At 42.8% G+C, this 25,793-nt stretch overlaps 2 long non-coding RNA genes across 2 annotated transcripts in view; one reads left to right on the top strand and one right to left on the bottom strand.

Annotated features, from left to right (window-relative positions):
• The window catches only part of LOC145656170 (uncharacterized), a 541,800-nt gene extending 540,634 nt beyond the window's left edge, over positions 1-1,166 (top strand). The window contains exon 10 of the long non-coding RNA XR_014121865.1: positions 61-1,166. This is a non-coding gene — a long non-coding RNA (uncharacterized LOC145656170). The remainder of the gene's footprint in view (positions 1-60) is intronic.
• Positions 1,167-3,349: 2,183 nt separating this feature from the next.
• On the bottom strand, positions 3,350-6,210 carry LOC145643314 (uncharacterized). The gene is made up of 2 exons (XR_014121861.1): positions 6,119-6,210; positions 3,350-5,970 (listed from the first exon to the last, which is right to left on the bottom strand). It is a non-coding gene; the product is annotated as an uncharacterized LOC145643314 (long non-coding RNA).
• Positions 6,211-25,793: the final 19,583 nt, after the last annotated feature.

The raw sequence follows: 25,793 nt of genomic DNA, 5'->3' as shown, positions 1-25,793 counted from the left end.
TCCTTCTTTCTTCCTCTCTCCTTCTCCCTCTTTCTCTCTTGTTCATTGCCCTGGTTTTAGGAGTGTGATGCGATGGATTTGGGAGCGGAAAAGTACACAAGCGGATGTATGGGCTTCTGCTGCCCCTCCTCTCCACCCGAGAAGCCGATCCATGTCCTATCACCATTCCTGTGAGTGTGCATGAAGGGGAGAGAGAAGGAGGGGAGCCAGTGCTTGTGTGTGTGTTTGTGTGTGTGTGTGTGTGTTTGTGTGCATACGCGCATGTGTGCATGTCCCAGCACCCATTCTGAGGGGAGGAGGGAGCTTTAACTGGCCGTTGGATGTCACAGAAGCAGGAGTGTGTGAGAGAGCGCAGACAGAACAGCCGGGGGTCCTGACGGAAGAGGGAAAGACTGTGCGGAACGACAAGACAAGGGGCTGGCACGTGGACCTTTCAGCCAGCGCTTGCAAGGCATTGGACAATAGGAGCAGGCTGCACTACAACTCTCTGCCTGGAGCCCAGAAGCTGGTGTTGCTTGAGTCTTGACTTTGCGTTTTCTGAACGTTACGGCGGAGAGCCACTGTGCTGGGGGTCTCGTGGGCATTGCCAGTGTGCTGGAGGTGCTGGGTGTTACCTGTGCAGTGCGTCTAAGGTTTGGGTGAGGGAGGGAGCAGCAGGGGAGCATGGCTATACAGCTGATGCCTGAATCCGCCATCTGCCTCCTTATGGTAAGTGAAGTGTTCGATCCCCTCCAAGACAGGAACACACACACACACACACACACACACACACACACACACACACACACACACACACACACACACACACACACACACACACACACACCTATAGCAGTGACTGCCACACCCTAGGGACAAAGTCTTCATTGGTCTCTCTGGCTAGATTGCTCTATTGTATTTGATTATTGTTCTCTAACACTCCCACCCTCCCTCTCTACACTCTCCCTCACTCTCTCTCTCTCTACCCCTACACACAGCACTTTGACCACGTGTACCTCTGCAGTAGGACAGCAGAACTAATGCAGCATAGAGATCGTCTCTATACTTAACATTATAATAATAATCTGCAATGCTTGAGAAATGCAGACTGTGGAATGTGGATTTTAAATTGCAGGTCACCTTACCAAATTGTGGACTATTAAATAAAGTTTGTTTTCTTATGCAGACTGTGTGTGTGTGTGTGTGTGTGTGTGTGTACACTGACTATTTCCCTTTGTTTGTTTTATCATTTTTATTTTCATTGCAAAATCTGATGTGTGTGTAGTCTTAAATAGCGTCTCATATGGAAGGTAAACACATACTTTCAGAGTTAGACTGATTTGACTGAAACACTAATCAATATCTTAACATTGTTTAACTGCAAAAGTGTATAAATGGTTTTGATAACCACTGAAAAGATATGGAATGATGAAATGTATGTAGGGCCATTCTAATGTACTACTGACCAATCATTCTCTGCCTCAGGAAGTGTCCTTAATCTCTTATCCAACTCTCTGAGAAAAGGAGAGCGATAGAGAGAAACAGACAAAGAAATATGTAAATGTGCAAAGTAAATGTGTGTATCTTGCTTATGGTCAAAGAAAGAAATCTAATAATTCTGTACTAGACAAATGTGTGACAGATTTACTTAGAGAAGTAAAATAGTTTGAGGAGTTCAGAGTTTTAATAGTGTTGCAGAAGAACAACAAAAACATTGCCTGAATTTCAGAATCCCAGAAAACAGGCACAGAAAATTTGAGAGCAGACTGCTAAATTCAACTAAACAATCCAAAAGAGCAGGGGGAGCAGTGCCAGTACCAGACAGCGATGGCGCAGGTCGGGACACTCTCTATGATGCTGTTGCAGACCAGATCAGGATGACGGACATGCTGTCCTTCTTCAGTCTCCTCAGGAAGCAGAGCTTTCTTCACTAAGGAAAAAGTGCTCAGGGACCATGAGAGATTGTTTGTGATTTTAAGAGAGTGTATGTTCTCACTCTTCACTGTATGTATTAGGGTGTGAGGCATTTGCATCCTTCTGTAGTCCACAGTCATCTCTTTTGTCTTTTTGACAACCAGAGAAAGGCATGTCTGGAGAGACTGTGACAAAGGCTTTGACTTCTTTAATTATTTCTGTATTGTTTTTCATGGTATAAATAAAATGTAAAAAGGCAAATCTAAAGCAAACATATGAATCTAATTAATCTAATTAAGGCTAAAGTGAAAAGAAAGCAAGCCCACAATAGTTTATTCTATTCTATTCTATTCTATTCTGTGTGATGACAATGGAATTGTCAACAAAACCAAAACTGTGATGTCATAATATCACTGACCATTGTCATAATAGCTATTCTTATAATCTGCTTGACAAAGGTAAAATTGGTCAGTCTGTTGACAGAAATGGGAGGTTGCAGCAGCAAAATGCAGTTCTGCTGCTCTCACAGAAGATCTTCGAAGAAGAAGAAAACGAAGATTTTGTTGGACAGGAACACACAAAAAGCAATGAGTAGATTGCAACAAGAACTACCTGACAGAGTAGATACGAAGGAAATTAGAAAACGACACTGTGTTAAAATTGGAAAATTTGAGGAGCAATGTAGTGGGAAGCAGTTGGAGGAGAAGCAGAAGGAGACAAAAAATGAACAGAGTGAAAGATGGCACCTGAAGAGTGAAAGAGAGGATCTAGAGAGTGAAAGACAACACCTGAAGGGTGAAAGAGAGAATCTTGAGAGTGAAAGACAACACCTGAAGAGTGAAAGAGAGGATCTAGAGCGTGAAAGACAACACCTGAAGAGTGAAAGAGAGGCTCTAGAGAGAGAAAGACAACACCTGAAGGGTGAAAGAGAGAATCTTGAGAGTGAAAGACAACACCTGAAGAGTGAAAGAGAGGATCTAGAGTGTGAAAGACAACACCTGAAGAGTGAAAGAGAGGCTCTAGAGAGAGAAAGACAACACCTGAAGAGTGAAAGAGAGGCTCTACAGAGTGAAAAACAAAACCCAAAGTGTGAAAGAAAGAACCTGAAGACGTTATGGGACAAAGTAGTGGGGAAGAAAACTAAGCAGCAGCGCATGGGAAGAGCCATGGCTGGGGAAGCTTTGTACTGCTCAATGGGACCACACACTTCCCAAGGAGGACCAGCTAAAGAAATCAGTAGTATGCAGAAAGGTTTCCCGAGCACATAAAAAGGCTATGATTACCAACTGGCCAAAGAGACAGACGCTGTGCTTGACTACATCAGAACTATGTTTATAACCAGTCAATATGAACTTCTACCAATCCATCCAAAACCTGATAAAGGAGACCTGAATGACGATACTACTGGAACTACAAAATTACTGGGACTACTACTATTTAGCATTCTGAAAAAATAAAAATGAAAAAGTCCTCATGTTCTTTAAAAAAAAATAAATCAATAAAATGTAAAAAGCTCAAAAAGCTTTTTTAAACAATGGCAACTGTGTATTTGATTTACCTCGGAATGGGTGCAGCTGGTTCATGGCGCATGTGTTCGAGCTTTAGCCTCTGTATTTGGCATTTCAGTGCATCGAGCAGTTGAAACTATAGCAAGCAAAGGCAAAAGGAGCTGTGCGGTCGATGTTTGTGCAAGTGGTCTTCCACATAGTCCCATGCTGTGCTGGGTTTAGGGTGTGTTTGCAGGGAGAGCCCAGCGCTTACAGGCTAAGAGGATTACAGTGGAGCATTGCAGGGACTGTCAGAATACAGAGCGCGCGCGCGCGTGTGTGTGTTTTCTCTACACATTTGGAAGAGAGAAAACAGAGCTGTGATGTAGTTGATAAAATTGCAGGCCTGGCACAGGCTCTGCTCAGAATGGTGAGAGAGCACTGGAGGAGTTTGGGAGTTTATTAATAGCGTTTAGCTCACTACAGAAGGAGTAGATCAGGGCTTTGCTGGGAAGGATGATGATAGGGTTTGATCACACCATTTAGCACAACATTGTCATGTCCATGCTGTGCATGGTTCTAAAGAAAAGGATCTTTGTTATTCAATCCAATAAATTTCAAATTGAAATTTTCTGTTTCTCATGAATGAATGTGGACTATAGGATGGGGGGTGTCAACTGTTTGTGTGTGTGCGCGTGTGATTTAGACGGTTGAGAGAGTTGAGAGATAATGTCATGACAACGAACCAATTAAAATCAAAATTATTCACTGTGTTGACAAGAGACACACACACAAACACACACATACACAGAGAGAGAGAGAGAGAGAGAGAGAGAGAGAGAGAGAGAGAGAGAGAGAGAGAGAGAGAGAAAGAAACAAAAAGAATCACAATCAGGGCTCACCAGATCTCTCAGAGTCTCTCTGACAGGCCCTAATCCACTCTGCCAATTGAAAAACAGAAAGTAGCAGAGAGAATAGCAGTGTGGCAGTATATGAATGTGCCCCCAACAAATATATAATTCACACACACACATCTTTCACACTTACACATCCATACTCACATGTACACATGTATACACCATTGAACTACACACATCTATATTCACATGCACAAACAAATACCCCACACAAATGTTTGGTCTTTGTGCAAATTCACTTGGAGGTAGGCCAACATTCTAGATATAAAATATGTGACAATAAACATAGCCTCAGTACGTTTCATTTCATGCATTTACATCTTGATCCACACAAACACTTTCACACTCCTTTGCCTCACACTCACAAACACAAGAAACACTCGGGTGGCCTTCGGTAGCAGGAGGGATGTCAGTGCACAAAACACTGGCTTGAAATGTTTTTAACCCCCATTTCAATGAAGACCATCATACCTTGCAAGGTATAGCATTCTTTCACTCTCCTGGACAACCTCAGGCTGTTCCTGGAACCAGCAAAGCCAGTGGTTTTGGCCTCTGTCTGAAGCACAAAGGGGGTATGCAGGAGGCGAAGCAGAGCGTGTCAGGAGGGTGGGCAGAGCCCTCTCCCAGCAGTGGCAGAGGAGAAAGGGCACATGGAGCACAGTGGCTACGGTTGACACCTGCAGGAGGCGACATGTGGGCAGGGCCAGTATGAGCCCACTTGGACCCATCTGCCACCACAGAAAACCCACCTGCTGTGTGTGTGTGTGTGTGTGTGCGTGCGTGTGTGTGTGTGTAGATTTGTTGACATTGTTCATGAGTCAGTGAATCATGTTTTTGGTGGATAACTGTTATTCAGGGATATCCCACCATTGGGAGTGGACAATTAGGGGTGCTGGAGTAGGAAGGTATTTGTAGAACATTCCTGTTGTAGGCCTTCCTATAGTGTTTAACTGATTTCCATAACTGAAATACATTATAATGTTTAAAAGTTTAGAAACGTGAGCATAATACTCCAGAAGATGTAGCGTCCTGGTGTGTGAATGAGTAGTAATCTTTCTGAAACAATACGTTTGATTTAATTCTCGTTTTCATTTCCTTGTGGATTGTATTATTTTTTAAACATTTGATTCAAAATTAAGAAATAGTGCAAAAATGTGAAAAAGCACTACAGGATGCATCTTGAATAAACGAAAACCTCGACCAGATGTTGTAAACTTAGAACAGTAATTATGTTCTAAGAATGTTGATAAAAAAGAACAGGAATTTACAATATATACATTTGCCTGCATAGTATCCCAAGTGTTCCATCGACTGCACTCTTCTGGATGAGGATCTCGGATGTTGTTCCTGGGATCTGCTGGAGCCACTCTCCCAGTTTGATGGTCATCGTCCCTAAAACCCTGGTGCTCTGATTGCTACCAGAGCCAGTGTTTCCTCTTCTTTTAGCGTCTCATGTTCCTTGTTGCTGATGTTGCTATCTCTTGGGATTGCTACATCCGTCACTATGGCTCTTTTCTGCTGTTTATCCATCACTATTATGTCTGGTGGTTTAGCTATTACCATCTTTTAAACAATTTTCTGGTATACGATGTCTTATCAAACATAACCCATCCACACTCTAAGAGCATCCACACCATCATCAATCAAATTCTTGGTCTGACCAGCTGTCACTACTACACAGACATACACAGAGACAGAGCGAGAGAGAAGAAGGATGAAAGTGAACAGAGCAACAAATGAAAAGAACCAAACACCATCAATTCTTACCTACCTCAACCCTCTCAGTTTACAGAACAAGCAAATGTGAGAACTGTGACTCACCATTCCCCCCCACCACCTGGAGCTCAGGATACTTCTGTTTAATGTAGTTAATCATGCTGATCTGAAACACCGAGTTTCCCTGAGATGAGTCCTAAAACAATAGACACAGCCTTCAGACCAAATTCACTATGTCCAATCACAGTCCTGTGTTACACAGCCTCATAGCAAAAATAGTTTGTCATTTGATTCAGGCACCATACTCAGGATGGAGACTAATCCCACTCCCTTTAGGACCTTAAGACCTACCAGCACCACCACGTCCACTCCTGCCTGCACGAGCAGGTCCAGCCGGTACTTGTCATCCTCACGGGTAACGATGGCAGCGCCACACAGCAGCTGTTTGCGGGAGTCTTTAGAGGCCAGAGGGTAGTCTCTGTTCTTCTTCAGATCAGTGCGAGCAATTATAGCCACCAGCTCATCACTGTCGTTCACAATGGGCAGTTTACCTGCAATCAACAAGCGTCCCCACGACCGACCCGTTACTCAGAGAAGAAGTGGAGAAGTGAAAATAACCTTTCAAAGTCCTTTAGAAGCAGTTTCACTTCTCAAGCTGAAAAGATGAAGAATCAGACCTTTTTTTGCTGCACTGCAGGATGTCATTGGCCTCTTTGAGTGTAACACCTGCTGGTGCAACCACTAAATCTTCCCTCTTTGTCATTGCCTGGCAAATATCACAAATAAATCACAAAAAGATGTGAGTTTAAAGAATGTGATTTTATACACACACACACACACACACACACACACACACACACACTTATATATATATACACATTTTTTATTTTTATATATATATATATATATATATATATATATATATATATATATATATATATATATATTGCCCTCTTTCACACACTGACACAGAAATATCACAATTTCATGATAGTTCTATTCCACCTATATTTTTAAGCATTGTATGTCATATGTGATTCATTTGTGTTTTTAAAAACCTTTTGTATATTGTATGTACAATCAAAGATGAATCACAAACCTCCTCCAACAGCCGGTCATAGTCCTTCTCTGAGAGGAAGTCAATGTCTCGTGACGTCACGATTCCCACAAGCTTGCTGCCCATCTTGCCGGTTTCGGTGACAGGGATTCCAGAGAAGCCGTGTCGCACCTTGGCCTCAAACACATCTCCGACCGTGTGCTGTGGACTCATCACCACCGGATCCGTGATGAAGCCCTGCTCGAATTTCTGCCATGACACCATATATTGCTCTGCTGATGAGAGGCCTCAGGGAAGCTTGTGTGTAAATCTGCATGTTCAACGTGTTGTTCATTATATTCCTATTAAGACAATTCACTGAAAGTTTGACACCTTAACTTTCCGGACTTCATTTGCTTGGAACTCTGGGGTGCAATTGTGATGGATGATCCCAATACCGCCCATGAGCTGTAATACAAAATCACAGAAAGCTAAATGGAAAAGCAACAGGACTTCATGGTTTTGAGTGTGTGGGGGATACTCACGGCCATAGCGATGGCCATGGAGGATTCAGTCACAGTATCCATGGGAGAGGAAATAAGCGGCGTCTTCAGGGTTATCTTCCGGGTCAGAGCAGAGGTCAGATCCTGAATGACAGACGCAAATGGTAACAGAAAGGAACCAATGTTCTACAGAACAATTATCTTTGTTTATGTTCATGCTTGTATTTTCATACAGACTATGCATTGCACAAAGATAAGAACAGTTTGGGATGTTACTTTGGACAGCTTTCACATATGCACACATCTCTATCCCATTATTAATTTGACTTCAAGTGACTTGGATGTGCTCATTCAAAGCACAAATATTGCTGTTTTTATAAGCAGGGCATCAGTTTAATCTCCCTGTGGTAAGACAGACAAAAACATCCTACGTTCTCTCCCACATTCTAGCACACACACACACAAAATGTAACACCAAATATAAATACCACAATATATACTATCCCATATCCATTACACATGGGAATTTTGGTTCGTGCCTCCCTCACACTGTCATACACACACACACACACACCCACACACCCCTCAGCCTCTCTGCCTGTGACAACACACCCTATGCACCTGGGATGCCAACACCACCTATTTTGCACATCTTATTTGCACTCCTTCATCCCTCTCTTACACTATGCCACACTCCACCCTCTGTTGTAGTCGTGTTCGCACTACATGGCAACTGACTCAGCTCCTCCATCTCACTGAAGGTAGAGGAGACCGCCAGCTCACTAATTAATTAGGAAGATCCCGCCCCCTCCACTAAATCATTACTAGATGTGCTGTATTTACTGAAACACACATACTGGTAAGCCCTTATGGGGCATGTCAGGAAACCTGCTGAGCTGTTTTGGTGCATTTTGCAAAAGTACTCACCACTTCATCTGAGGTAAAGTCAATGAAGCCAGGCAGGATCAGAAAATCACTGAATCAAAGACCACAGAACAAACAAACAAAGAAAAACTGATACTAAAAATACATTATACTAACAACCTAGCAAATACAAGTCACATCAGAAGTAGATGTACGCTAAAGAAAGGCTATTCTGTCTGTGCTCTCATGTAAACAGAGTTAAAACGTAAGCGTTTTACTGATCCGCGGATCGAAATATTTATCCAGTGGGTGTTGGCCGAGGATGCTAAAGCTATTTCTATTCGTTACGCTTTGCCCTTTCTCCATTTCGACGTGCTATCCTTTTATTCGGGAGAGCCGATGTCTCGCATTCGCAGCATGCAAACAACAACCGTCATTATCGTACTCAAGTAGTACACACGGATTTAGTGTGATATACTTCCAAGACTGAACAATGATGCTTTATTCTTAGTGAATGTGAATGAAAATCCCGCTTCTCGGGTTACTCACAAGACGATAGCGTCGCGTACTTCAGACAACAAAAAACGACGTCAAGGAACACAGCTGGTCTTCATCTGCGACCGTTACAGACTAGCCTCTGTGGCATCTCTCAAAGTCAAGCGAAAGTCTAGCCCTTAGCTAAATCACCCAGAATCACAGTTGGAGTTTACACATTTTAAAGACTCGACCTGCTCAGTTTGAGAAAACTCTCATCCTCTCAACGTGGTGGATGACGACGGGACATTTTAAGGGCGCTCACGTCTCTCAGCTCCGGCATGGAACTGAAATACTGATAGTGCGTTTCAGTTGGATTTGGATGTGAAGTGAGAGAGAACAGACGGGCGATGCGCCTTTGTTTTACTGTCCACGCTATTAGCTGGCCAGCCCAGTTCAGGTCTGACGTGTGAAATTTCCGTTTGGATGAGACAAAAATGTTTTTGACTTGGGTTGAAATAATCATCTTGCTTATAAAAGGAGGACTGGTGATGTAGCAAATCCACACAATCGTTTTGAAGCCGTGGTCAGGCTGCCCAATACTCAACTTTATTATGTTATTCACAAAGGATCTGACACAGCCCCCAACTGAGCTTTAAACACCTGGAAGTTAATTTAGTCCATTCTGTAAATTGAAATGTACAGAGATATGGGTCTGTAAAACAAATGGAATGTGATGCTTTTGAGCATTGCTATGGCAAAATGTTTTCATATCTGTTCTACAACACAGATTATATCGGTCTTGATAATATAATTCTTAATCAGATTTATGGTCCTTTTTACTCTGATGACATGGGAATGTTAATATGATGGGCAAAGAAGGCAAGCAGTTATATTTGAGTAGTGCTGGACATTATAAATGAGTAAACATCACTATTTACACATTAGGACATTTTATTATACTATGACATGACTGTATTTCTCTGTAGAGACTGTAAATGTATAGGTCTATTTTATGTGATGATAATCCCCGAAAGGAATGTGTTCTTCTGAGACCAACAATATGGAATTGGGCTAAAATTGCACATCACTGAGAACCCAACCCAGTCTGTGCAACAGTTTAAAAGTACACAATCCAAAAGAAAAATAAAGTCCACTCCTAATGAACTTGTTTAGTGACACTAACGTTAACCTAGTGATGCAAACATGGTTAATTTTGCTGATCAGCACTCCTTTGAAACCGTAGGAGTCTCACCTCTCTGGTTCGTAGCCAGCCTGGATGCGCGTGGCGCTGTAGCGCTGAGCTGCAGTCTCATGCCCATGAGATGTGTTGTGGCCAAATGGCCCCTGGTGCTCAGGGTCGCGAGGCGACAGCTGCAATCTGGCTGGCTCTGTGTCGCCCACAATGAGGCGGTAGTCGATCTGGTAGCTGTCGTGCTTGCCATTGGCAAAGTGCTCATAGACATGGCCCTCCATGTAAGCGATGTCCAGTACTCCAATCCTCCTCTACAACCCTGCGTGAGCTGACGCCCCGGGCCTCCGCCCACCTCCCCTCTCCACCTGCACCACAGAGCGGCTCCTGGGACACTGCGTGCGCATTCACCAGTGGTTGTGCTGGAGCCACGCACACAATCCAAGTTTGTTCCTCAGATCGAGATGGAGAGCTTTCTCTTAGCTGAGGAGCAGAGTAAGAGATTCATCCAACATGCATCATACAAGCAGCAGCTGAATCAGGTAGAATGAAATACGGCTCTGATAGAGGCTTCGTCCCAAACAAAATAAAGCTACTGGGTGTCTTGGTAAGACTCTGTAAGTGGTGATCCCTAAAAAGGCCTGTCTGCTGCCATTGGACTACTGTTTTCTCTAAAGTGCTGTCTGGAATGTTGTCAGAGACAACATTCAGAGGGATTGGGAAGGAAAGCCTCTTAGTCACTACCTGTACTGCCCTCATTGCCATTGAAATATAACAAGGTTACAGTCAAGCTCTGAAGCTTCACTCAACACTCTGCCCTACCGCCTTTAATGCTCATAAAGTAGGAGTTTGCAGAATTTGTTTGTTGTTATGCTACACACTAAATGCATGGCACACAAATGTTTGATGCAGCAAAATATCAGTGCTTTTTTAACAAAGGAGAAATGAGCACATAAGCACCTTCCCTATATTATGTGAAGATGGATAATAAAATGATAACAGGTGTATCTATTTGTTGTTCTTATTTTAATATTCACATCAGGCTTGTGATTTTGCAAGGAAATTGTAAAATAAATGTTCCTAGTGTTCTAGGGTTACTCTCCTGGGCTCATATTCTAATACAGGTGTGATAAGAACTTATATTTCTAAAAGAAACAATCTTTAAGAAACAACTGCATTTGCATAAAGGATTTATCTTTTATCTTAATGCTTTAATGTTTTAGTGTGCTAATGTCTGATTTTAAGTACACTTAGTTAAAAAGGCTACCACAAGTACTGTTCAAGTTCAAGTTCAAGTTTGGTTTATTCGTCACATACATAGTCATACACAGCATAACTCGCAGTGAAATGGTGGAGAGTGCTCTGTCCAAACTGAGGAAAAGAAAACAGGGGTGCATAGAGAAATATAGACATTCTCTATATGTGAAATATATATATGCAAAGATAAATATATATATTCTATGTATGTACAAAATATATTAACAATGTATGTACAATATATGTATATTATGATTATATACACAATGTACAATGTATATGGTTGTGTATATATGTACACAATCTACAGAATGTACAGATCCATTTCGTATAATAACATATCTACAGTTGTTGTGTAACAAGGTCATTGAATATAAATATATATATACAGATATACAGTTATGTTACATTGTGGTGGTGGTCCCCACAGTTTATCAGTTTCCCTGATTCAGGGCCCGAATGGCCTGTGGGAAGAAGCTGCTCTTCAGCCTCTCTGTCTTGGTCTTCAGGGAGCGAAAGCGCCTCCCTGACCTCAACAGAGAGAAGAGTCTATTGTTGGGATGGGTGGGGTCCTTCACAATCCTCCTGGCCTTGGTCTGGCACCGCTTGTAGTAGATGGTCTGCAGGTCAGGAAGTTCCGTGTGAGTGATGCGCTCTGCTGAACGCACTACCCTTTGGAGTGCTTGTCTGTCCTGCTTGGTGCTATTCCCAAACCAGACTGTGATGTTCCCCGTGAGGATGCTCTCGATAGTGCAGGTATAGAAGTTCCGCAGTACCTTGGAGGGCAGTCTGAAGGACAGGTCCTGCGAGATGTGAACACCAAGGTACCTGAAACTATCTACTCTCTCCACCGTGGTTCCACTGATCCTCACAGGTTGGTAGTGCCGCTCCTGCTTCTTGCTGCAATCCACGATCAGCTCCTTTGTCTTACTGACGTTTAGGAGGAGATAATTTTCCTGGCGCCAGTTTTCCAGGTGTTTAATCCAGGTAGGCCCTCTCGTCGTTGTCCGAGATCAGACCCATGACAACGGTGTCGTCAGCAAACTTGACAATGATGGTGGAGCTGGAAGTGGCTGTGCAGTCGTAGGTGTACAGTGAGTAGAGCAGGGGGCTTAGGACACAACCCTGAGGAGCTCCAGTGCTGAGGGTGAGGGTGGATGAGGCGCAGTTGCCCACCCGTACTGATTGTGGTCTGTCTGTTAGGAAGTTGGAGATCCAGTCGCACAGGGATGTATGCAGTCCTAGATCCCCCAACTTAGTAGTGAGTAGGGAGGGGATGATAGTGTTAAATGCTGAACTGTAGTCGACAAATAGCATTTTAACATAATTTCCCCTCCCTTCGTCCAGGTGAGTCAGTGTAGTGTGGAGCAGATGTGCAATTGCATCGTCAGTGGAGCGGTTGTGGCGGTATGCAAACTGCAGTGGGTCCATGGAGGCTGGCAGTGAAGATGTGATGAAGTCTCCGACTAGCTTTTTAAAGCACTTCATCACGACTGATGTGAGGGCGACAGGTCGGTAGTCATTGAGGTCGGAGGGTCGAGGTTTCTTCGGGACGGGGACGATGGTGGATCGCTTGAAGCTGGACGGGACGATACCGAGCGTCAGGGAGAGATTGAAGATGTCGGTGAATACCGGGGCTAGCTGATCTGCGCAGGCTTTGAGGACCCTCCCGCAGATACCGTCTGCTCCCATCGCCTTCCTGGTATTCACCCTTTTAAACACTCTTCTCACGTCACTCTCCGTGACGATGAGAGGGCGCTGTTCTATGGTGCGCCCCGCGCATGTGCCATTGGCTGCGCCGATAGTGCCATTAGCACTAGCGCTGCTAGCATTAGCGCTGCTAGCATTAGCGCTGCTAGCATTAGCGCCGTTAGCATTAGCGCTGCTAGATGTAGCCTCGAAGCGAGCGAAGAATGTATTCAGCTCGTTCGCCAGAGACTCATCCGCACTCATCAGTCCGGAGGGTGGGCTCCTGTAGTCCGTGATCGTCCGTAGTCCCTGCCACAGGGATCTAGAGCCACTCCGCTGTCACTAAATATTAACTAGTTTCAACTTTGCTAATAGTTCTACTGATTTTCATAATTTTCTTCTTCTTTCCATTTGTTGAACATTAAACAGCTCTGTTTCATCTTCTCTCTCTCTCTCTCTCTCTCTCTCTCTCTCTCTCTCTCTCTCTCTCTCTCTCTCTCTCTCTCGAAGCTCCGCCTTGTGGTTTTAATATGCTCATCCACAATTCAATATACAGCTCTACACTCTATATCTGCACAGAGCTGATGAGTTTATAAAAGTCCACACTGCAAAATGTGCATAGTACTGACGTTTACATTACAATGCTCTGTCCAGTCATGCCAAAGCCAGTTTTCTTTCAATTCAATGTATGTACATGAATTACTTGAAGACATGAATAGAAATCTATAGAGGCATTACTCATTATGTCATGACCCTGTTATCTATTAGAAACCCACAATTTATCTGAATTAATTATTCATAAATAAATTGTCAGTTTCATGTCCATTCAGATTTCAGTGGAGATCAGCAGGGGTCTATTGCTGTGTATTATTATTCATAACACTGTGCCTGCAAACTGTGAGAACAGACACACACAGGTTATTTTCCAGTCCTTGAGTGCTTTTGTGGCACTGCTTGACAGTTGGTGGAGTGTTCCCTAAAAGAGCCACTGAGCATGATGGATTCGGTAGTAGGAGTTTAGTGAGCAGAGAGGACGAAGACTTACGAGTGCAGGCCATGAACACCCCCCTCCACCTGAGCAGACATGGTCCTCTTCTCAAACTTCAGCTCTCCAGAGTACATCATAGAGCTACACTCAACATAGAAAATGACATTACACACAAGCATTCACTCACACACAGCTTCCTCTCTTCCATTTTCTGCTGACCTTCCAAAGAACCCTTGAAGCTATAAAAGATAAGAAAGACCATAAATAGAAATGTGTTTGTAGACAAAATATATCCTAGCATTTGAAAAACTGATGTTTTTCAGTGTACATGAAAAGGGAAGTAGATTCATCTTAACCCACATCTTGTTTTTTCAAGTTTCAAGTTTGGTTTATTTGTCACATACATAGTCATACACAGTACAACACGCAGTGAAATGTGTGGTAGATGAGTAGATGAGTACTGCTGTTGAGCCTTCTTACAATGACAATGGTTTTATTTAAGCCCTATTCAGTAATTACACAACACTGAAACACTGTTCAAAATTGTAGTTTCAAATAATATATAATGACTACTACATATGTAAAATATATAATAAGTTTTGGAAATCTGGGCTGGCAATGAGACCACAGAGGACTGTAAATGCACTTTTTTCACTGTGTGTCAGCCAAGTGAAATGTGTATGAGTAAGGGCCGATCACAGCTGGACACACACACGCACACGCACGCACACACACACACACACACACACACACACACACACACACACACACACACACACACACACACACACACACACACACAGACAGACACACACCAGGATGAGAGGAACAGGTCACTTAGCTGGTGATGATGTCAGCACCAGTGAAGTCTATGCTGAGGTCAAAACCCTTAGCTTCTTCCTGAACCTAATATTTCAGATGGAACATTAATGAAGACAATTGACATTTGTGAGACGTAAACCAACCACGTCACATTAAACACATCCTCATCTGTGATTCTAAACCAAACATTGCAGATACTGAGTTATAAAGAATCTGTAGTAATGCTACACAGATGACAACAAAGCATATAATTCAATAAGACCCTCCCTCTCTCTCTCTCTCTCTCTCTCTCTCTCTCTCTCTCTCTCTCTCTCTCTCTCTCTCTCTCAGAGAGGGAGACATCTGTTGATGAGCTAGTGCCAGGCTGGCTGAGGGCCTGATGAAGAGTCCTTGCTCCTCTACCTCTCAGTGTGTATATTACAGTAGCGAACAGAGGGGTTCTCCATCTTCATTCATTAGTCTCCTGCGCTCTGTCTTTTGGCCCCAGCCCCCATGCCCCTTGACGAAGCCTATTTCCTAGAGGCCTTCTTTTCACACCCATGACATGATGACATCATTGCTGTGCTCCAGTCTTTGTGAGACACTGCTGCCCCATACAATTCATATACAGTCAGCATCTGCCTATTTCATTTCATATCAATTTATACTGTTTATTACTGCAGGTTAGAAGTCCTAATCAATTTAACCTCTTTTCTTAATCATCTCTAGCAGGGCAAGAATCCGCAGTGCCTGCAGATCACTTTTTTCCCCAAATAAATAATATTTTGAACAAAATATTACATTTATTTTTCCAAGAGTGTCAAAGAGTTGAAATTACAACATTTTTAATGAGGGCTAAACTTATTTCTCGCTTAAAAGTTTCTCACTTAAAAATATCTTGATACAAATTCTGATATTAGTGCAACTACTGACTTGGCCCTCTATGCTTTGAGAGTGTTTTTTCTAATATTTTAGTTCTGAATTTTGAATCACTGAGATGCAATGGAGACCAGTGATACACCCTGACCAACGTTCTGTCTGCCCTTACCATGCTGACCCATCTGTTCCAATACTATGGCTACTGCTACATACTGACATGCCCTCCATCTCCTTCTTTCAAAACTGAATGACAAAAGGAGCCTAAAACGTGTGTGTGTGTGTGTGTACACTGACTATTTGCCTTTGTTTGTTTTATCATGTATGCATGTGTGCATCTTTTCATTGCAAAATCTGATGTGTGTGTAGTCTTAAATAGCATCTCATATGGAAGGTAAACACATACTTTCAGAGTTAGACTAATTTGACTGAAACACTAATCAATATCTTAACATTGTTTAACTGCAAAAGTGTATAAATGGTTTTGATAACCACTGAAAAGATATGGAATGATGAAATGTATGTATGGCCATTCTAATGTACTACTGACCAATCATTCTCTGCCTCAGGAAGTGTCCTTAATCTCTTATCCAACTCTCTGAGAAAAGGAGAGTGATAGAGAGACACAGACAAAGAAATATGTAAATGTGCAAAGTAAATGTGTGTATCTTGCTTATGGTCAAAGAAAGAAATCTAATAATTCTGTACTAGACAAATGTGACAGATTTACTTAGAGAAGTAAAATAGTTTGAGGAGTTCAGAGTTTTAATAGTGTTGCAGAAGAACAACAAAAACATTGCCTGAATTTCAGAATCCCAGAAAACAGGCACAGAAAATTTGAGAGCAGACTGCTAAATTCAACTAAACAATCCAAAAGAGCAGGGGGAGCAGTGCCAGTACCAGACAGCGATGGCGCAGGTCGGGACACTCTCTATGATGCTGTTGCAGACCAGATCAGGATGACGGACATGCTGTCCTTCTTCAGTCTCCTCAGGAAGCAGAGCTTTCTTCACTAAGGAAAAAGTGCTCAGGGACCATGAGAGATTGATTGTGATTTTAAGAGAGTGTATGTTCTCACTCTTCACTGTATGTATTAGGGTGTGAGGCATTTGCATCCTTCTGTAGTCCACAGTCATCTCTTTTGTCTTTTTGACAACCAGAGAAAGGCATGTCTGGAGAGACTGTGACAAAGGCTTTGACTTCTTTAATTATTTCTGTATTGTTTTTCATGGTATAAATAAAATGTAAAAAGGCAAATCTAAAGCAAACATATGAATCTAATTAATCTAATTAAGGCTAAAGTGAAAACAAAGCAAGCCCACAATAGTTTATTCTATTCTATTCTATTCTGTGTGATGACAATGGAATTGTCAACAAAACCAAAACTGTGATGTCATAATATCACTGACCATTGTCGTAATAGCTATTCTTATAATCTGCTTGACAAAGGTAAAATTGGTCAGTCTGTTGACAGAAATGGGAGGTTGCAGCAGCAAAATGCAGTTCTGCTGCTCTCACAGAAGATCTTCGAAGAAGAAGAAAACGAAGATTTTGTTGGACAGGAACACACAAAAAGCAATGAGTAGATTGCAACAAGAACTACCTGACAGAGTAGATACGAAGGAAATTAGAAAACGACACTGTGTTAAAATTGGAAAATTTGAGGAGGAATGTAGTGGGAAGGAGTTGGAGGAGAAGCAGAAGGAGACAAAAAATGAACAGAGTGAAAGATGGCACCTGAAGAGTGAAAGAGAGGATGTAGAGAGTGAAAGACAACACCTGAAGGGTGAAAGAGAGAATCTTGAGAGTGAAAGACAACACCTGAAGAGTGAAAGAGAGGATCTAGAGCGTGAAAGACAACACCTGAAGAGTGAAAGAGAGGCTCTAGAGAGAGAAAGACAACACCTGAAGGGTGAAAGAGAGAATCTTGAGAGTGAAAGACAACACCTGAAGAGTGAAAGAGAGGATCTAGAGCGTGAAAGACAACACCTGAAGAGTGAAAGAGAGGCTCTGGAGAGAGAAAGACAACACCTGAAGGGTGAAAGAGAGAATCTTGAGAGTGAAAGACAACACCTGAAGAGTGAAAGAGAGGCTCTAGAGAGTGAAAACCAAAACCCAAAGTGTGAAAGAAAGAACCTGAAGACGTTATGGGACAAAGTAGTGGGGAAGAAAACTAAGCAGCAGCGCATGGGGAGAGCCATGGCTGGGGAAGCTTTGTACTGCTCAAAGGGACCACACACTTCCCAAGGAGGACCAGCTAAAGAAATCGGTACTATGCAGAAAGGTTTCCCGAGCACATAAAAAGGCTATGATTACCAACTGGCCAAAGAGACAGACGCTGTGCTTGACTACATCAGAACTATGTTTATAACCAGTCAATATGAACTTCTACCAATCCATCCAAAACCTGATAAAGGAGACCTGAATGACGATACTACTGGAACTACAAAATTACTGGGACTACTACTATTTAGCATTCTGAAAAAATAAAAATGAAAAAGTCCTCATGTTCTTTAAAAAAAATAAATCAATAAAATGTAAAAAGCTCAAAAAGCTTTTTTAAACATTGGCAACTGTGTATTTGATTTACCTCGGAATGGGTGCAGCTGGTTCATGGCGCATGTGTTCGAGCTTTAGCCTCTGTATTTGGCATTTCAGTGCATCGAGCAGTTGAAACTATAGCAAGCAAAGGCAAAAGGAGCTGTGCGGTCGATGTTTGTGCAAGTGGTCTTCCACATAGTCCCATGCTGTGTTGGGTTTAGGGTGTGTTTGCAGGGAGAGCCCAGCACTTACAGGCTAAGAGGATTACAGTGGAGCATTGCAGGGACTGTCAGAATACAGAGCGCGCGCGCGCGTGTGTGTGTGTGTGTGTTTTCTCTACACATTTGGAAGAGAGAAAACAGAGCTGTGCTGTAGTTGATAATATTGCAGGCCTGGCACAGGCTCTGCTCAGAATGGTGAGAGAGCACTGGAGGAGTTTGGGAGTTTATTAATAGCGTTTAGCTCACTACAGAAGGATTAGATCAGGGCTTTGCTGGGAAGGATGATGATAGGGTTTGATCACACCATTTAGCACAACATTGTCATTGTCCATGCTTGTGTATGGTTCTAAAGAAAAGGATCTTTGTTATTCAATCCAATAAATTTCAAATTCAAATTTTCTGTTTCTCATGAATGAATGTGGACTATAGGATGGGGGGTGTCAACTGTTTGTGTGTGTGCGCGTGTGATTTAGACGGTTGAGAGAGTTGAGAGATAATTTCATGACAACGAACCAATTAAAATAAAAATTATTCACACTGTGTTGACAAGAGACACACACACAAACACACACACACAAAGAGAGAGAGAGAGAGAGAGAGAGAGAGAGAGAGAAAGAAACAAAAAGAATCACAATCAGGGCTCACCAGATCTCTTAGAGTCTCTCTGACAGGCCCTAATCCACTCCGCCAATTGAAAAACAGAAACTAGCAGAGAGAATAGCAGTGTGGCAGTATATGAATGTGCCCCCAACAAATATATAATTCACACACACACACACACACACACACACACACACACACACACACACACACACACACACACACACACACACACACACACATCTTTCACACTTACACATCCATACTCACATGTACACATGTATACACCATTGAACTACACACATCTATATTCACATGCACAAACAAACACCCCACACAAATGTTTGGTCTTTGTGCAAATTCACTTGGAGGTAGGCCAACATTCTAGATATAAAATATGTGACAATAAACATAGCCTCAGTACTTTTCATTTCATGCATTTACATCTTGATCCACACAAACACTTTCACACTCCTTTGCCTCACACTTACAAACACAAGAAACACTCGGGTGGCCTTCGGTAGCAAGAGGGATGTCAGTGCACAAAACACTGACTTGAAATGTTTTTAACCCCCATTTCAATGAAGACCATCATACCTTGCAAGGTATACCATTCTTCCACTCTCCCGGACAATCTCAGGCTGTTCCTGGAACCAGCAAAGCCAGTGGTTTTGGCCTCTGTCTGAAGCACAAAGGGGGTATGCAGGAGGCGTAGCGGAGCGTGTCAGGAGGGTGGGCAGAGCCCTCTCCCAGCAGTGGCAGAGGAGAAAGGGCACATGGAGCACAGTGGCTACGGTTGACACCTGCAGGAGGCGACATGTGGGCAGGGCCAGTATGAGCCCACTGGGACCCACCTGCCACCACAGAAAACCCACCTGCTGTGTGTGTGTGTGTGTGTGTGTGTGTGTGTGCGTGTAGATTTGTTGACATTGTTCATGAGTCAGTCAATCATGTTTTTGGTGGATATCATGTTTTCAGCTCACAAATATTATAAATAATAATACAGGTAATAAAACAGGGAAGAAAGTAGATGTTAGCCAGTGCAGCATTTACTTAATTCATTATTCGTTCTTTTATGTTAGTGTGTAACTCTCATATTGTAGTCTCCTGAAAGACAGACAGAGGCAAATAAAGGCAAAGATAGCATTCAACTGTTATTCAGGGATATCCCACCATTGGGAGTGGACGATTAGGGGTGCTGGAGTAGGAAGGTATTTGTAGTACATTCCTGTTGTAGGCCTTCCTATAGTGTTTAACTGATTTCCATAACTGAAATACATTATAATGTTTAAAAGTTTAGAAACGTGAGCATAATACTCCAGCAGATGTAACGTCCTGGTGTGTGAATGAGTAGTAATCTTTCTGAAAGAATAAGTTTGATTTAATTCTCGTTTTCATTTCCTTGTGGATTGTATTATTTTATTTGAAACATTTGACTCAAAATAAAGAAATAGTGCAAAAATGTGAAAAGGCACTACAGGATGCGTCTTGAATAAACGAAAACCTCGACCAGATGTTGTAAACTTAGAACAGTAATTATGTTCTAAGAATGTTGATAAAAAAGAACAGGAATTTACAATATATACATTTTCCTGCATAGTATCCCAAGTGTTCCATCGACTGCACTCTTCTGGATGAGGATCTCAGATGTTGTTCCTGGGATCTGCTGGAGCCACTCTCCCAGTTTGATGGTCATCGTCCTGTGGTGGAAATTCAGCAAACAAGGAGTCAGATGTGGATAAGAAGATTTTATTGAGTTATTAGTTTCAAGAAAATGAGCGTGCCTATTTGCTTCGCTCCCCTTTCGGTGATTTCCCTGCCCTTATATAATAGCCGTAGCGTTCGAGAGAACGAGGGAGGGTTTGCTTCTGCTGAGACCAGATAACTCCTTGGAAGGAGTGTATTTCTTCAAGGACGTTCAATAGGGAACGTCCTGTTCTTCTAATCTTATGCTAAGCTTTCTCACGCTTTACAATGATAGAGAAAGAAACACAACAATATTTCCTTCACAGTCTGTAAAACAAATGGAATGTGATGCTTTTGAGCATTGCTATGGCAAAATGTTTTCATATCTGTTCTACAACACAGATTATATCGGTCTTGATAATATAATTCTTAATCAGATTTATGGTCCTTTTTACTCTGCTGACATGGGAATGTTAATATGATGGGCAAAGAAGGCAAGCAGTTATATTTGAGTAGTGCTGGACATTATAAATGAGTAAACATCACTATTTACACATTAGGACATTTTATTATACTATGACATGACTGTATTTCTCTGTAGAGACTGTAAATGTATAGGTCTATTTTATGTGATGATAATCCCCGAAAGGAATGTGTTCTTCTGAGACCAACAATATGGAATTGGGCTAAAATTGCACATCACTGAGAACCCAACCCAGTCTGTGCAACAGTTTAAAAGTACACAATCCAAAAGAAAAATAAAGTCCACTCCTAATGAAATTGTTTAGTGACACTAACGTTAACCTAGTGATGCAAACATGGTTAATTTTGCTGATCAGCACTCCTTTGAAACCGTAGGAGTCTCACGTCTCTGGTTCGTAGCCAGCCTGGATGCGTGTGGCGCTGTAGCGCTGAGCTGCAGTCTCATGCCCATGAGATGTGTTGTGGCCAAATGGCCCCTGGTGCTCAGGGTCGCGAGGCGACAGCTGCAATCTGGCTGGCTCTGTGTCGCCCACAATGAGGCGGTAGTCGATCTGGTAGCTGTCGTGCTTGCCATTGGCAAAGTGCTCATAGACATGGCCCTCCATGTAAGCGATGTCCAGTACTCCAATCCTCCTCTACAACCCTGCGTGAGCTGACGCCCCGGGCCTCCGCCCACCTCCCCTCTCCACCTGCACCACAGAGCGGCTCCTGGGACACTGCGTGCGCATTCACCAGTGGTTGTGCTGGAGCCACGCACACAATCCAAGTTTGTTCCTCAGATCGAGATGGAGAGCTTTCTCTTAGCTGAGGAGCAGAGTAAGAGATTCATCCAACATGCATCATACAAGCAGCAGCTGAATCAGGTAGAATGAAATACGGCTCTGATAGAGGCTTTGTCCCAAACAAAATAAAGCTACTGGGTGTCTTGGTAAGACTCTGTAAGTGGTGATCCCTAAAAAGGCCTGTCTGCTGCCATTGGACTACTGTTTTCTCTAAAGTGCTGTCTGGAATGTTGTCAGAGACAACATTCAGAGGGATTGGGAAGGAAAGCCTCTTAGTCACTACCTGTACTGCCCTCATTGCCATTGAAATATAACAAGGTTACAGTCAAGCTCTGAAGCTTCACTCAACACTCTGCCCCAACCGCCTTTAATGCTCATAAAGTAGGAGTTTGCAGAATTTGTTTGTTGTTATGCTACACACTAAATGCATGGCACACAAATGTTTGATGCAGCAAAATGTCAGTGCTTTTTTAACAAAGGAGAAATGAGCACATATGCACCTTCCCTATATTATGTGAAGATGGATAATAAAATGATAACAGGTGTATCTATTTGTTGTTCTTATTTTAATATTCACATCAGGCTTGTGATTTTGCAAGGAAATTGTAACATAAATGTTCCTAGTGTTCTAGGGTTACTCTCCTGGGCTCATATTCTAATACAGGTGTGATAAGAACTTATATTTCTAAAAGAAACAATCTTTAAGAAACAACTGCATTTGCATAAAGGATTTATCTTTTATCTTAATGCTTAATGTTTTAGTGTGCTAATGTCTGATTTTAAGTACACTTAGTTAAAAAGGCTACCACAAGTACTGTTCAAGTTCAAGTTCAAGTTTGGTTTATTCGTCACATACATAGTCATACACAGTATAACTCGCAGTGAAATGGTGGAGAGTGCTCTGTCCAAACTGAGGAAAAGAAAACAGGGGTGCATAGAGAAATATAGACATTCTCTATATGTGAAATATATATATGCAAAGATAAATATATATATATTCTATGTATGTACAAAATATATTAACAATGTATGTACAATATATGTACATTATGATTATATACACAATGTACAATGTATATGGTTGTGTATATATGTACACAATCTACAGAATGTACAGATCCATTTCGTATAATAACATATCTACAGTTGTTGTGTAACAAGGTCATTGAATATAAATATATATATACAGATATACAGTTATGTTACATTGTGGTGGTGGTCCCCACAGTTTATCAGTTTCCCTGATTCAGGGCCCGAATGGCCTGTGGGAAGAAGCTGCTCTTCAGCCTCTCTGTCTTGGTCTTCAGGGAGTGAAAGCGCCTCCCTGACCTCAACAGAGAGAAGAGTCTATTGTTGGGATGGGTGGGGTCCTTCACAATCCTCCTGGCCTTGGTCTGGCACCGCTTGTAGTAGATGGTCTGCAGGTCAGGAAGTTCCGTGTGAGTGATGCGCTCTGCTGAACGCACTACCCTTTGGAGTGCTTGTCTGTCCTGCTTGGTGCTATTCCCAAACCAGACTGTGATGTTCCCCGTGAGGATGCTCTCGATAGTGCAGGTATAGAAGTTCCGCAGTACCTTGGAGGGCAGTCTGAAGGACAGGTCCTGCGAGATGTGAACACCAAGGTACCTGAAACTATCTACTCTCTCCACCGTGGTTCCACTGATCCTCACAGGTTGGTAGTGCCGCTCCTGCTTCTTGCTGCAATCCACGATCAGCTCCTTTGTCTTACTGACGTTTAGGAGGAGATAATTTTCCTGGCGCCAGTTTTCCAGGTGTTTAATCCAGGTAGGCCCTCTCGTCGTTGTCCGAGATCAGACCCATGACAACGGTGTCGTCAGCAAACTTGACAATGATGGTGGAGCTGGAAGTGGCTGTGCAGTCGTAGGTGTACAGTGAGTAGAGCAGGGGGCTTAGGACACAACCCTGAGGAGCTCCAGTGCTGAGGGTGAGGGTGGATGAGGCGCAGTTGCCCACCCGTACTGATTGTGGTCTGTCTGTTAGGAAGTTGGAGATCCAGTCGCACAGGGATGTATGCAGTCCTAGATCCCCCAACTTAGTAGTGAGTAGGGAGGGGATGATAGTGTTAAATGCTGAACTGTAGTCGACAAATGGCATTTTAACATAATTTCCCCTCCCTTCGTCCAGGTGAGTCAGTGTAGTGTGGAGCAGATGTGCAATTGCATCGTCAGTGGAGCGGTTGTGGCGGTATGCAAACTGCAGTGGGTCCATGGAGGCTGGCAGTGAAGATGTGATGAAGTCTCCGACTAGCTTTTTAAAGCACTTCATCACGACTGATGTGAGGGCGACAGGTCGGTAGTCATTGAGGTCGGAGGGTCGAGGTTTCTTCGGGACGGGGACGATGGTGGATCGCTTGAAGCTGGACGGGACGATACCGAGCGTCAGGGAGAGATTGAAGATGTCGGTGAATACCGGGGCTAGCTGATCTGCGCAGGCTTTGAGGACCCTCCCGCAGATACCGTCTGCTCCCATCGCCTTCCTGGTATTCACCCTTTTAAACACTCTTCTCACGTCACTCTCCGTGACGATGAGAGGGCGCTGTTCTATGGTGGGCCCCGCGCATGTGCCATTGGCTGCGCCGATAGTGCCATTAGCACTAGCGCTGCTAGCATTAGTGCTGTTAGCACTAGCGCCGTTAGCATTAGCGCTGCTAGCATTAGCGCCGTTAGCATTAGCGCTGCTAGATGTAGCCTCGAAGCGAGCGAAGAATGTATTCAGCTCGTTCGCCAGAGACTCATCCGCACTCATCAGTCCGGAGGGTGGGCTCCTGTAGTCCGTGATCGTCCGTAGTCCCTGCCACAGGGATCTAGAGCCACTCCGCTGTCACTAAATATTAACTAGTTTCAACTTTGCTAATAGTTCTACTGATTTTCATAATTTTCTTCTTCTTTCCATTTGTTGAACATTAAACAGCTCTGTTTCATCTTCTCTCTCTCTCTCTCTCTCTCTCTCTCTCTCTCGAAGCTCCGCCTTGTGGTTTTAATATGCTCATCCACAATTCAATATAGAGCTCTACAGTCTATATCTGCACAGAGCTGATGAGTTTATAAAAGTCCACACTGCAAAATGTGCATAGTACTGACGTTTACATTACAATGCTCTGTCCAGTCATGCCAAAGCCAGTTTTCTTTCAATTCAATGTATGTACATGAATTACTTGAAGACATGAATAGAAATCTATAGAGGCATTACTCATTATGTCATGACCCTGTTATCTATTAGAAACCCACAATTTATCTGAATTAATTATTCATAAATAAATTGTCAGCTTCATGTCCATTCAGATTTCAGTGGAGATCAGCAGGGGTCTATTGCTGTGTATTATTATTCATAACACTGTGCCTGCAAACTGTGAGAACAGACACACACAGGTTATTTTCCAGTCCTTGAGTGCTTTTGTGGCACTGCTTGACAGTTGGTGGAGTGTTCCCTAAAAGAGCCACTGAGCATGATGGATTCGGTAGTAGGAGTTTAGTGAGCAGAGAGGACGAAGACTTACGAGTGCAGGCCATGAACACCCCCCTCCACCTGAGCAGACATGGTCCTCTTCTCAAACTTCAGCTCTCCAGAGTACATCATAGAGCTACACTCAACATAGAAAATGACATTACACACAAGCATTCACTCACACACAGCTTCCTCTCTTCCATTTTCTGCTGACCTTCCAAAGAACCCTTGATGCTATAAAAGATAAGAAAGACCATAAATAGAAATGTGTTTGTAGACAAAATATATCCTAGCATTTGAAAAACTGATGTTTTTCAGTGTA

This window comes from Electrophorus electricus, unplaced genomic scaffold, assembly GCF_041902795.1.
Source record: "Electrophorus electricus isolate QZ-2024a unplaced genomic scaffold, ASM4190279v1 Scaffold53, whole genome shotgun sequence".
In the NCBI taxonomy this organism is placed as follows: Eukaryota; Metazoa; Chordata; class Actinopteri; order Gymnotiformes; family Gymnotidae; genus Electrophorus; species Electrophorus electricus.
This window is presented reverse-complemented; position numbering and strand designations above follow the sequence as displayed.